This window comes from Primulina tabacum, chromosome 6 (genome assembly GCF_025594145.1).
Source record: "Primulina tabacum isolate GXHZ01 chromosome 6, ASM2559414v2, whole genome shotgun sequence".
Taxonomy (NCBI): domain Eukaryota; kingdom Viridiplantae; phylum Streptophyta; class Magnoliopsida; order Lamiales; family Gesneriaceae; genus Primulina; species Primulina tabacum.
The window spans coordinates 41,327,989-41,339,241 of record NC_134555.1 but is presented as its reverse complement, the minus strand read 5'-3'; the positions used below and the strand labels follow the sequence as shown (position 1 = coordinate 41,339,241).

Genomic DNA, 11,253 nt, shown 5'->3' with positions numbered 1-11,253 from the left:
TGGGTGTTGTGTCAGGTGATTTTCCACCCATGCTCGCAGCCATTTCACTCCTAATGTCGTGAGGATCAAAGCCAGCCATCTGCGAAATCAAGAACAAAAGAAGTAGATCGGTTCGAAGGACACAGAAAAATCGCGAAGAACAGAGATATTTTAAGCAAAAACAATGAATAGTGAGGGCAGGAGAAATTTTAAAATGTGAGGGAAAATACTAAACATTAAAGTTATTCTTCGTCCATTCCTAATTATTTAAGCACAACTCTCCAACGGTAACATTCTGTTGAGCCGCAACTTCAGCACCTTTTCAACTCAATTTTTACTCTCACGCAACGGTAACTTTCTGAAACAGTGCCATCATTATTTCAAGAAATCAGGCAGGATAAAACACCACGTCGAATTAACCCCACAAACAGTTAGAAATCAAGAAATTTCAAAATTAAGTCGGTTAGGGTTTTCTTCGTATTTCATGAATTAAAAACTGATAGCCCACTGGTCATGATGAATTCACATAACAGCAGTATGAATGAATTAAATTTATGCCTAAAATATGATCAAAAATGAAATGCACACGCATGTGATCAAACTGTGATCAGTCTGTACTTAGGTGTTGGCAACACCTCTTGGCAACACTCACAAGTTGGACTCAAACTTTCTTGAACATTTTTAATTCAGACATGGTAGCTCCCACTCTAGAAGAACGGTCTTCATAGGACTCCTCTAGGTAGCTTTTTTCAATTGTATTTTGAATTAGAAGTGATAGCTCCCACACTAGAAGAACGGTCTTCATTGGACTCCTCTAGGTAGCTTTTTCCATTTTCTTCTAAACAACAATTTTTTTCTTTTCTATTTTTCACCTTATTGCTCAAGAATTTTCTAAGTCATTTTCTACATTGGACAAGATCATGTGGTACACGAACATTCTCACAGCTTAATGACTTTGATTGAGCACACTCCATACTTCAGAAAATTTTGATAGAAAGTTTGATTCACAACTGAGAGCACATCATTCAGTATCCTTCACTTGTACAGGCTTCACACAAAACAGGATGTATGCAATATGTCTAGCATCCTAAAAATAAAATGCACATGCATGCTGAGTGTTGTCCACAGGTGTTGTAACACCGAGGACAACATCCGTGAGTGATCATTGTGCACACAAGCTGAGAGACTTCCTAAGATTGGAAAATCTCTCAAAATCCAATGGTTTTTTAAAAATATCAGCCAGTTGGTTCTCAGTTCTAACAAATTTCATTCGAATTGTACCCTTATCAACCAAATCTCGAATAAAATGATGTCTAATGTCTATGTGTTTCGTTCGAGAGTGTTGTACTGGATTTTTTGAAATATCAATTGCACTTGAATTGTCACAGTATACAATTAAGGTGTCACTGTTGAAATCATAGTATTTAATCATTTGATTCATCCACAAAAGTTGTGAACAACAGCTAGCAGCTGCAACATATTCAGATTCAGCAGTGGACAGAGATACACAATTTTGCTTTTTACTATACCATGACACCAAATTGTTACCTAGATAAAAACATCCTCCAGTGGTACTCTTCCTATCATCTAGATTTCCAGCCCAGTCAGCATCACTAAACCCCACTAGATTTGTGTTTGTTTCTTTGGTGTACCACAAACCTAAGTTAAATGTCCTGGCTATATATCTCAAAATTCTTTTGACAGCTTTTAAATGAGTGACTTTAGGATCAGCCTGGTACCTGACGCACAAACATACACTAAACATGATGTCGGGACGAATTGCACTTAAGTAAAGAAGACTGCCTATGATGCTGCGATACTGGGTGTTGTCAACATCCTGCAGCAACATCGTCTTTGGACAATTTTTCAGTCGACCCCATTGGTGTTTTCATGTGTTTAGTGTTCTCGGTAGAAAATTTCTTCACCAAATTCTTGGCATACTTGGATTGACACAGAAAGATACCATCATGCATTTGTTTAATTTGCAATCCAAGAAAGAAACTTAATTCTCCTACCATGCTCATTTCAAATGTGGTAGACATGTATTTAACAAATTCATCAACATGCTTTTGAGAAGAAGCACCAAAAATGATGTCATTCACATAAATTTGACACACAAGAATATCATGCTTCGATTTTTGAATAAAAAGTGTTTTATCAACCTCACCTCGTTTGAAGCCTAAGTCAAGCAGATATTCAGTAAGCCTACCATATCATGCTCGTGGAGCTTGTTTAAGTCCATAAAGTGCCTTCTTCAACTTGTAGACATGGTTCGGGTGGTTTGGATCTTCGAATCCCTTTAGGTTGGCTTACATAAGCTTCTTCATTCAAAATACCATTCAAAAAAGCACTTTTCACATCCATTTGATATAGTTTTATGTCCATGTGACAAGCGATAGCAAGTAAAAGTCGGACTGACTCAATCCGGGCAACAGGGGCAAATGTTTCATCAAAATCAATTCCTTCAATTTGAGTATACCCTTGAGCAACTAACCTAGCTTTATTTCTCACAACAATCCCAGATTCATCAGTTTTTTTTTTTAAAAATCCATTTGGTTCCAATAACATTCACATTATCAGGTCTGGGAACCAAATCCCACACATCATTCCTAACAAATTGTTCAAGTTCCTCATGCATCGCATCAACCCAAAATTCATCTTTTAAGGCTTCATTTATATTTTTGGGTTCAATGAGTGAAACAAAACAAGAATGACTTACTTGAGAGTATACGGACGTCATGCATACTAGACACATCATTTTCCGATAATCTACCTTCTCCTTTCTTCTAGTTTGCATTCCTCCAAATGCTTCTCCAATGATCTGAGATGATGAATGATTTTTCTGAATCTTACTGGGAATATCAATCCCTTCATTGGTTACAACATCATCATTTTCAGTATACTCTCCTGGTTATCATTTGATTCTGCCAGTGGAGGTGTTGTCTCAGGTGTTACAACACCGGGTGCAACATCTGTGTTAGGCAGTGTCTCACTTATGTTCAGTAGCCCATCAATATCATCCTCGATTGTTTTTCCCGTTAGATCTGCAAGATCGTCAAAAACAACGTTAATAGATTCCATAGTCGTTCTTGTTCTGAGATTATACACGCGATATGCACGACTATTGGATGAATAACCAAGAAATAAACACTTGTCACTTTTAGAGTCAAACTTTGCAAGATGGTCTCGGTCATTCAAAACATAACATACACACCCAAAAACATGAAAGTACTTCAGGTTTGGCCTCTTTCCCATGATGATATCATAGGATGTCATAGTAGAACCACTCCTTAAGTACACACGATTTGAAATATGACATGCTGTGTTTAAGGCCTCGGCCCAAAATCGTTTTGAAATATTCTTTGAACTCAACATGACCCTAGCCATTTCTTGCAGTGTCCTATTCTTCCTTTCGGCTATTCTATTTTGTTGAGGAGTCTTAGGGGCCGAAAATTCATGAGTTATCCCTCTCTTTTCACAGAATGATATGAAGTGTGAGTTTTCAAATTCTTTACCATGGTCGGTCCTTATCTTACCAACCCTCAAATCATATAGATTAGTAATCTTAGCATGTAATTTCTTAAAAACAGCAAATGTGTCGGATTTTTCTCTAAGAAAACTTACCCATGTAAAGCGAGAGAAATCATCCACACAAACACATGAATACTTCTTACCTCCAAGGCTTTCCACTTTCATTGGACCCATAAGATCAATGTGCAAGAGTTCAAGACATCGAGTTGTCCCAAAGTGTTGCAACACTTGATGGGGAACACGTGTTTGCTTACCCTTTTGACATGCACCACAAACATAAGAATTCCAGAGGATAAATTAGGCATACCTCTCACAGAATCGTATTTACCAAGGTTCTTTAATGTCTTGAAGTTTGCATGACCCATTTTTGATGCCACAAGTTTAGTTCACTCACTTTTGAATGATTGCACACAGGGTCCTCTCCAAGTTGATAACAATTGTCAGCCGACCTTGTACCTGTCAAAATACATGTATCAGTATTATCAAAAACTTCACAATTGTTTTTATCAAACTTAACATGTAAATCATCATCACAAAGTTGACTTATGCTTATTAAGTTTGAGTTAAGTCCTTCGACATAAATCACATTGTGTAGACTAGGCAGTCCATCAACATTCAATGTCCCTTTGCCAGCTATTCTTCCTTTAGTACCTCCACCATACGTCACATGACCATTCCTTAGTTCAACATAGTCAGTCAAATAGTCTTTAGAACATGTCATGTGGCGTGAACAGCCACTGTCAAAGTACCATATTCCTGCAATGTTAGTTTTTAACGAAGTATAAATAACAGAACATTGAATATTATCCTTTGGCACCCAAACCCTTTTTACCGATGGTTTCCTATTGGCAGTGTTACGCCGGGTGTTGTATAACACCTGTGGCAACACCTGTTCAGATTCCCATCTTTTGTAGTCATCTCTCAGTTTAAGACAGTAGGGTTTGATATGATCAGGTCTAAAGCAGTAGTGGCAGATAAAGTGGCGTTTTCTGGACTTGGACTTCTTTGTAGATATTTGCCTCTTTGATGAAACACCTTTTTCAGTGTATGTAGCAATCGAGATTTTAGCACTTCCTTTGACAAAGACAGTTGGTTTTCTTTCAGTGTTGGAAGACTCTCCTATTTCAAACTGGTGATTCGTATAACCAAGTCCAGCTTTGTCATTCTTTTCAATCATCAAGAGTGAATCAAGTTTGGATGAACTTGAATTAAGCTTCGCAAGAATTTGAGTTGCTTCTCCAAGCTCTTCCTTGACTTTGCGTAATTCCAGATCTTTCTTGCTCAAGATTACTTTAAGTCGTGATACTTGTGACTTCAGCTCAGTTTGCATTCACTTTATTTCTTTTGATCCAGTCTTCATACAATTCTTTATACATTGTCTGCACACTTTCCAGAGTGACTTCATCATCATCTACTTCTTGGTTTTCAGACTGACTTGATTCACCAAGGGTTGTAGAATTAAGACACACTGAATTTGAAGAGATGTTGCGACCAGGTATTGCAACACCTGTGGCAACACCTAAAGGATAGATTTTCATTGAACGCTTCTCCTTGATCACAGCAGACAACGATGTGTGATTTTCAGATTCATTTGATCCTTGATCATCATCAGACTCTTCATCACTCAAAGTGACAGCCATGCCTTTGTTTCTCCGAAGTCGATTGACACACTCATTGACATAGTGTCCAAATCCAGAACACTCTCTGCATTGTACTGAGTCCAAATTTCTGACATTTGATTGGATTTGCAATTCAGTTTTTGGTCGAAATTGTCCTTTCATAGGAGTAAACTTTTGAGCTTTTGCAGAAGTGGTGATATTGGGCAACACAGATTTTTGTCCAATTTTCTTCTTCTCTCTCATTTTCTTCAAGTAATCACCGAATTTCTTAGTAATTAGAGAGATAGAATCTTCACCTAAATCAGATTCATTCACTTCTTTAGATATTTGAAGGATTTCATCATAAGAGTCAGTTGAAACTTCAAGGGCTATTGTCTTTCCTTTATCCTTCTTTTGTAAATCAAGATTCATCTCAAAAGTTCTGAGGGAACTCATTAATTCATCCAGGTTGATTGTTGAAGTGTCTTTAGATTCTTCAATTGCACAAAATTTGACATTAAATCTCTCAGGTGGAGATCTTAAAACTTTGTTCACCAATCTTTCATTGGACATGGGATCTCCAAGACTGTGAGCTTCATTAGAAAGTTGTCTCAACCGGCTATCATACTCAAGAATAGATTCCTTGTCCTCCATTCTCAGGCTTTCAAATTTTGATGCCACCATCCTTAGCCTAGTTTTACGCACACTCTCGGATCCTTCACAATGTTTCTGAAGTATATCCCAAGCTTCTTTGGCACAGACACAATTGGTGATTAAATTAAACATCCTTGTGTCAACAGACGAGAATATAGCATTGAGAGCCTTGGAATTAAAATTTGACATTTGCACTTCATTGATTGTCCATGTACTTTCAGGTTTGAGCCGAGTGTCTCCATCAGCATCCTCAATCTTTGGTGGACTCCAACCATCAAGTACACGCTGCCAAGCTCTTTCTTCAATTGATTTAATAAAAACCCTCATCTTTACTTTCCATAATGCATAGTTTGATCCATCCAATACGGGAGGTCTAAAAACAGTGTTTGTTGATGCTTCCATGATCCTTTTCCACCTGGAAAACAAAACAAAACATGATCTCACTTAGTAGCGTCAAGTGGAGGTTCTGATACCAATTGAAAGTTCCGTTTCCACAGAGTGAATGTGACGAGGGTGAGTGTTGTGTGTATCAGAATGTAGGTGTTGTGCGTAGGTGTTGTAACACCCACGACAACATGCAGCGGAAATTATAGTTTGACACACTAACACGCAACTTGAATGATAACAATACGAGATACGAGAGATAAATTATGCACAAGTATAAAATACTTGTGCGGTGCCTCAGGGCAAAATAATTCACTAGAAAAACTTGTAAGTTTACAAAAACCAATACTAGTGAAAGAATAAAACAACTCCCTTATTAAGGTGAGTAACAAATTGCATCCTAAACCTCTAACAAACCGTATAACCAAAATACATAGGATGCATCAACTGAGAAGTGAAAAAGTCTTCAAAAATCAGCGCACTAATCAAAACAGTGATTAGGTGTTGTCTTCAGATGTTGTCAGCACTTCACAGCAACACTTTATCAACAACGCGAGATTGCTTCAATCAGAAAATATTTTCTTCGTACAAATGCATCTCTGTCTCTCCGAAAGTTTTATGCTCTATATGGTTCCTCCTCTCGTTTCTTCTCCTTTGAGTCCTATTTAACATAGAGACGCAATTTCATTAGGAAACAAACTCTTTTTAAAACAAGGATAATATATTAAAGATATTATGATATCATATCTTAAAAATATTATAAGTCATATCAAATATAGTCTTATATCATATATTGAATTTATACGAGATCATATCATCAATTTCGAGATTATTCTCATGTCTAGAAAGGCAAAATATTAAAGATAAAAAAAGAAAATATATCAAGGAATAAAATTCCTTTCAATGATCCGTGAGACGATCTCACATGAGACCCACTTTTCTTTTCCCATGCGCTCCTGCGATCACGCAAAAGGTTACGGGCATCAATTGTGTCCCAAATAATGTGTTGGCAAAGTGAAATGAGTGTTGTCTTGGTGTGCTTTATTTTCGTGAAAAAATAATGTTAATTAATATATAGTTGGCGGTGTGTTCTGCATTTTTGTGCATTACATCTATACACCAATCATTCCAAAATATAATTTTACTTTTTGAAATGATATAGGGTTTTCGTGAAAAAAGAATGTTAATTAATATATAATACTGGTGCAGCGTCCGTGCTTACCAAGCACGGATTAAAGTATTTTTTCGAAATTTCTTTTTAAAATTATTTTTGCATTTTTTTTAAAATTAAATATAAAAAAACCCAATGATATATGATTTTTTTACCATAAGCAAATAAAAGAAACAAAATTTCTAGCCTTTGAAACGATGTATTTGACCATAGTAAATCAACAATTTTTCTTCTGCACAGAAAAAGGTAAGAAATCGGTCAATTTTCTTAAATTCAAAACCTACAATATTAAATACATTTCGATAATTTAATTAGACTCATTCCTAAAAACCACTGATCCAATTCATTGAATAAAGATTGTCAACCCAGTGAAACTAGGAGACATAATTAATAATATTTTTTTTTGTCAAAAAATGGGTGGAAAAGAATAAATGGTGAATTGTACCATGAAAAACACATATTTTCTTCACTGATAAAAGAACGAGGTTTCAATTTGGGGAACAAAACCTGTAAGAAAAATATATTATTGATGGTTAGATTTATAAATAAAAAATAATTTAACATAAACAATAAGAAGAATAATAAATAAATAAATAATAATAATAATAATATTAATAATAATAATACTTAAAAAATAAGTAACAAGGAAAATAATAGTATTAAATAAATTAATAATAATGATAGTAATAATAGTAGTAATAATGAGAAATATATTTATAAAAGACGATAAAAAATATTTGAGTAATAACAATAAAAATAATAAATGGAAGTAATTAATAATATGTAGTATGGAAATAATATTAATAAATAAAATTGAAATCCAAAACAAAAACAAAACTTTAAGGATCGGGATGCTTGAAAATACGAGTTTTCGGAGTTCATTCTTACATATTTTGGCTAAAATATGTGTGAGAACGGTCTAACATGTCGTATTTTGTGAGACATATATTTTATTTGGGTCATCCACTGAAAAATATTACTTTTTATGCTGCGAATATCGGTAGGATTGACTCATCTCACAAATAAAAATTCGTGAGATCGTCTCACAGAAATGCCTAATCACATATTTTTGTCAGACTCTAAGTGGATTTCATTCTCACACGTCCATTAAATTCAAGTAATGGAGAAGATTAGTGAAATACCAATACAGCTCATTTGTCTGATTGATTGGAGGTTCGGTCGACCCTATCCCTGCGGGCACTGCCTGCAGGGGTCGATCCAACGGCTCGGATTTTTTCGAGCCAATTTTTTTTTTTTTTTTACAGGGAGGTGGGCCCGGATCACTAATGTGGAGTGATCCGGGCCGTTCATTACCCGTGCAGACAGTGCCTGCACGAGTAGGTTGAAACAAACCTTGATTGGAAAATGACATGACATGCACTGACCTTTCACATATTTAGTTTTCTAATCATTTTTTAAAAAAAATTATTAAAAAATTAAAAGATAATGCATATAACTACCCCATATATATATTATATTAAAAAATACATACAACACCCATGTGCTATAATAACTATTAAATTATATATTAAAAAAACTATTAAATTGTTAAAAAGAGAAATTTAAATGATAATAATAAATTAATGTTACACGATCAATCTTTTCAATACTATAAGAGAACATGCGTTTATTTCCAAGGTTTCTTCACTATTTTTTGTCAAACGTAACTGTGTTGTTCATCCCTGCAAGAAAGTGTCGTGAATCTTGGTTAAAGGGAGGGTCAGCCATGGATAACGCCTCAAGCAATAATCTTCACGTCGTTATGCTCTCCAGTTCCGAGGCGGGACACGTTGTCCCCATTGTCACCCTCGCCAAGCGCCTCGCCGAACAACACCATGTCCGCTCCACTGTTCTTATAGTCACAACCGGCGCACCCTCGGAATCCAAACTTATGAACCCTCCCAGGGAGAGGGGACTCGTCGAAATTATCTGGCTTCCTCCTGTTGATATTTCAAACCTCGTAGACCCTTCTACGAAGATGATGACACAAATGTGCTTGATGATGCGGGAAGCTGTGCCCGTCGTCCGCTCCGCAATCGCCGCCATGGACCGCCTTCCGGACGCCCTCATCGTGGTTTATTTCGGTACTGACTCGCTGCAAATTGCGGCTGAGTTTAACATGCCCAAGTTCATTCTATGTACTTCTACTGCATGGTTTCTTGCTTTGTCTGTGTATTTCCCGATTCTTGATGAACAAATAAAGGGCCAACCGGGGCACTTGAAAATTCCTGGTTGCAAACCGGTTCGACACGAGGACGCCGTGGACATGATGATGGACAGGGATTATCAACAGTATCACGAGTATCTAAGAATTGGGAGAGGGTTATCTTTATCTGATGGAATTTTGGTGAACACTAGTGAAGATTTGGAAGCCAAAACCCTCCAAGCTTTCACGGAAAACGTTGCTATGAAATCAGTATGTAAGTCTCCGGTTTATCCCATCGGTCCACTAACGAGACCCGTCGAATCGACCGGTTTACAAAGTGATTTGATGGATTGGTTAGACAAACAGCCCAATCATAGTGTTCTTTTTGTGTCATTTGGAAGTGGTGGGGTGTTATCGGCCGAGCAAACCACGGAGCTAGCTTGTGGATTGGAGCTGAGCCAGCAGAGGTTTGTATGGGTGATCCGGCCACCGAAGAAAGGTCATGTGAATGATGCGTTGTTCCCTGACAACATCGAAGGCACTGAAGATGACTATTTGCCAGAAGGGTTTTTGAACCGGACCAAAAATATCGGAATACTCGTGCCTACGTGGGGGCAACAGGTTGAAATCCTTGCGCATCCATCTATAGGAGGATTCATGTCGCACTGTGGATGGAACTCGACTTTAGAGAGCATAGCGAGTGGCGTGCCGATGATAGCTTGACCGCTGTATGCCGAACAAAGGATGAACGCCACCTTTTTGGTGGAGGAGCTCGGGGTGGCGGTGCGGCCGGAGGTATTGCCGACGAAGAAAGTGGTGGGGAGGGAGGAGATAGAGAAGATGGTGAGGACTTTGATGGAGCACAAAGATGGACAAGGAATGAGAGATAGGATGATGCAACTGAAAACTAGAGCTACAAATGGCCTAAACGAAGGTGGCTCGTCTCACACATCCATGCGCAAGATCCTGTCAATTATCGAGGCCAAAAATAATGCAATGAATTAAGGATAATGATCCTGTATTGTTTGCTTTAATCTTATGATCCTGTATTGTCACTGGGTTTGTGATGTTTGATATAATTGTGTCGCTTTTACTTTTGATTTACTTGCAAATAATGGGCTGAAACTTTTTATTAATTAATTAAGACCACATTCTATTACGTTAGTTAAAATCATACTTTTAAGTTAAAATATGGTCGAAACAGTGTATTTCAACATATGACGAGCAAAGGTTGAATGCCATCTTGTCAGTGGAGGAGCTTGTTGATCACCAATGACTCGATGAATCTGAAGAGGTTGCGTTTTGATTGAAGTTGATCAGTACTGCTGTGAAAACTTTCTTTTATGAATTTGAAATCTATCATAATGACTTAAAAATTAACTATCTCGGATTTGAAATCAATTATCAAGTTAATTTGACTAAACATGTCCATGAATTTTTTTCATTATGGATTCGAAATCCCTAACTTCAAATTAATCAATCTAAATGCGACCTATGGAAATATTTGAGAGATGAATTTCGAATGACACATGTGTAGCCAAATAAAAAAGCTAACTAAATTATGAAGATTCAAGCGAACGTTAGACAATAGAGATCAAATGTGCAGTTGTCTGAAGTTTGTTTGATCAACTAAGCACCCTCACATTGTATGTGACATGTTGTGCTAACTGTTGGTTGATGGAGGCTTGGGACTCAAAAATTTGAAAGCATGGAACAAGACTCTGATTGCTAAAACTCTTCGGAAAATACATTTCAGGAAAGAGAGTCTTTGGATTTGATGGATCAACCAC

The 11,253-nt window shown here is 36.9% G+C and overlaps 1 pseudogene; it reads left to right on the top strand.

Annotated features, from left to right (window-relative positions):
- Window positions 1-8,920: 8,920 nt before the first annotated feature.
- Window positions 8,921-10,561, top strand: LOC142549612 (anthocyanidin 3-O-glucosyltransferase 5-like; annotated as a pseudogene).
- The last annotated feature ends 692 nt before the right edge of the window (window positions 10,562-11,253 follow it).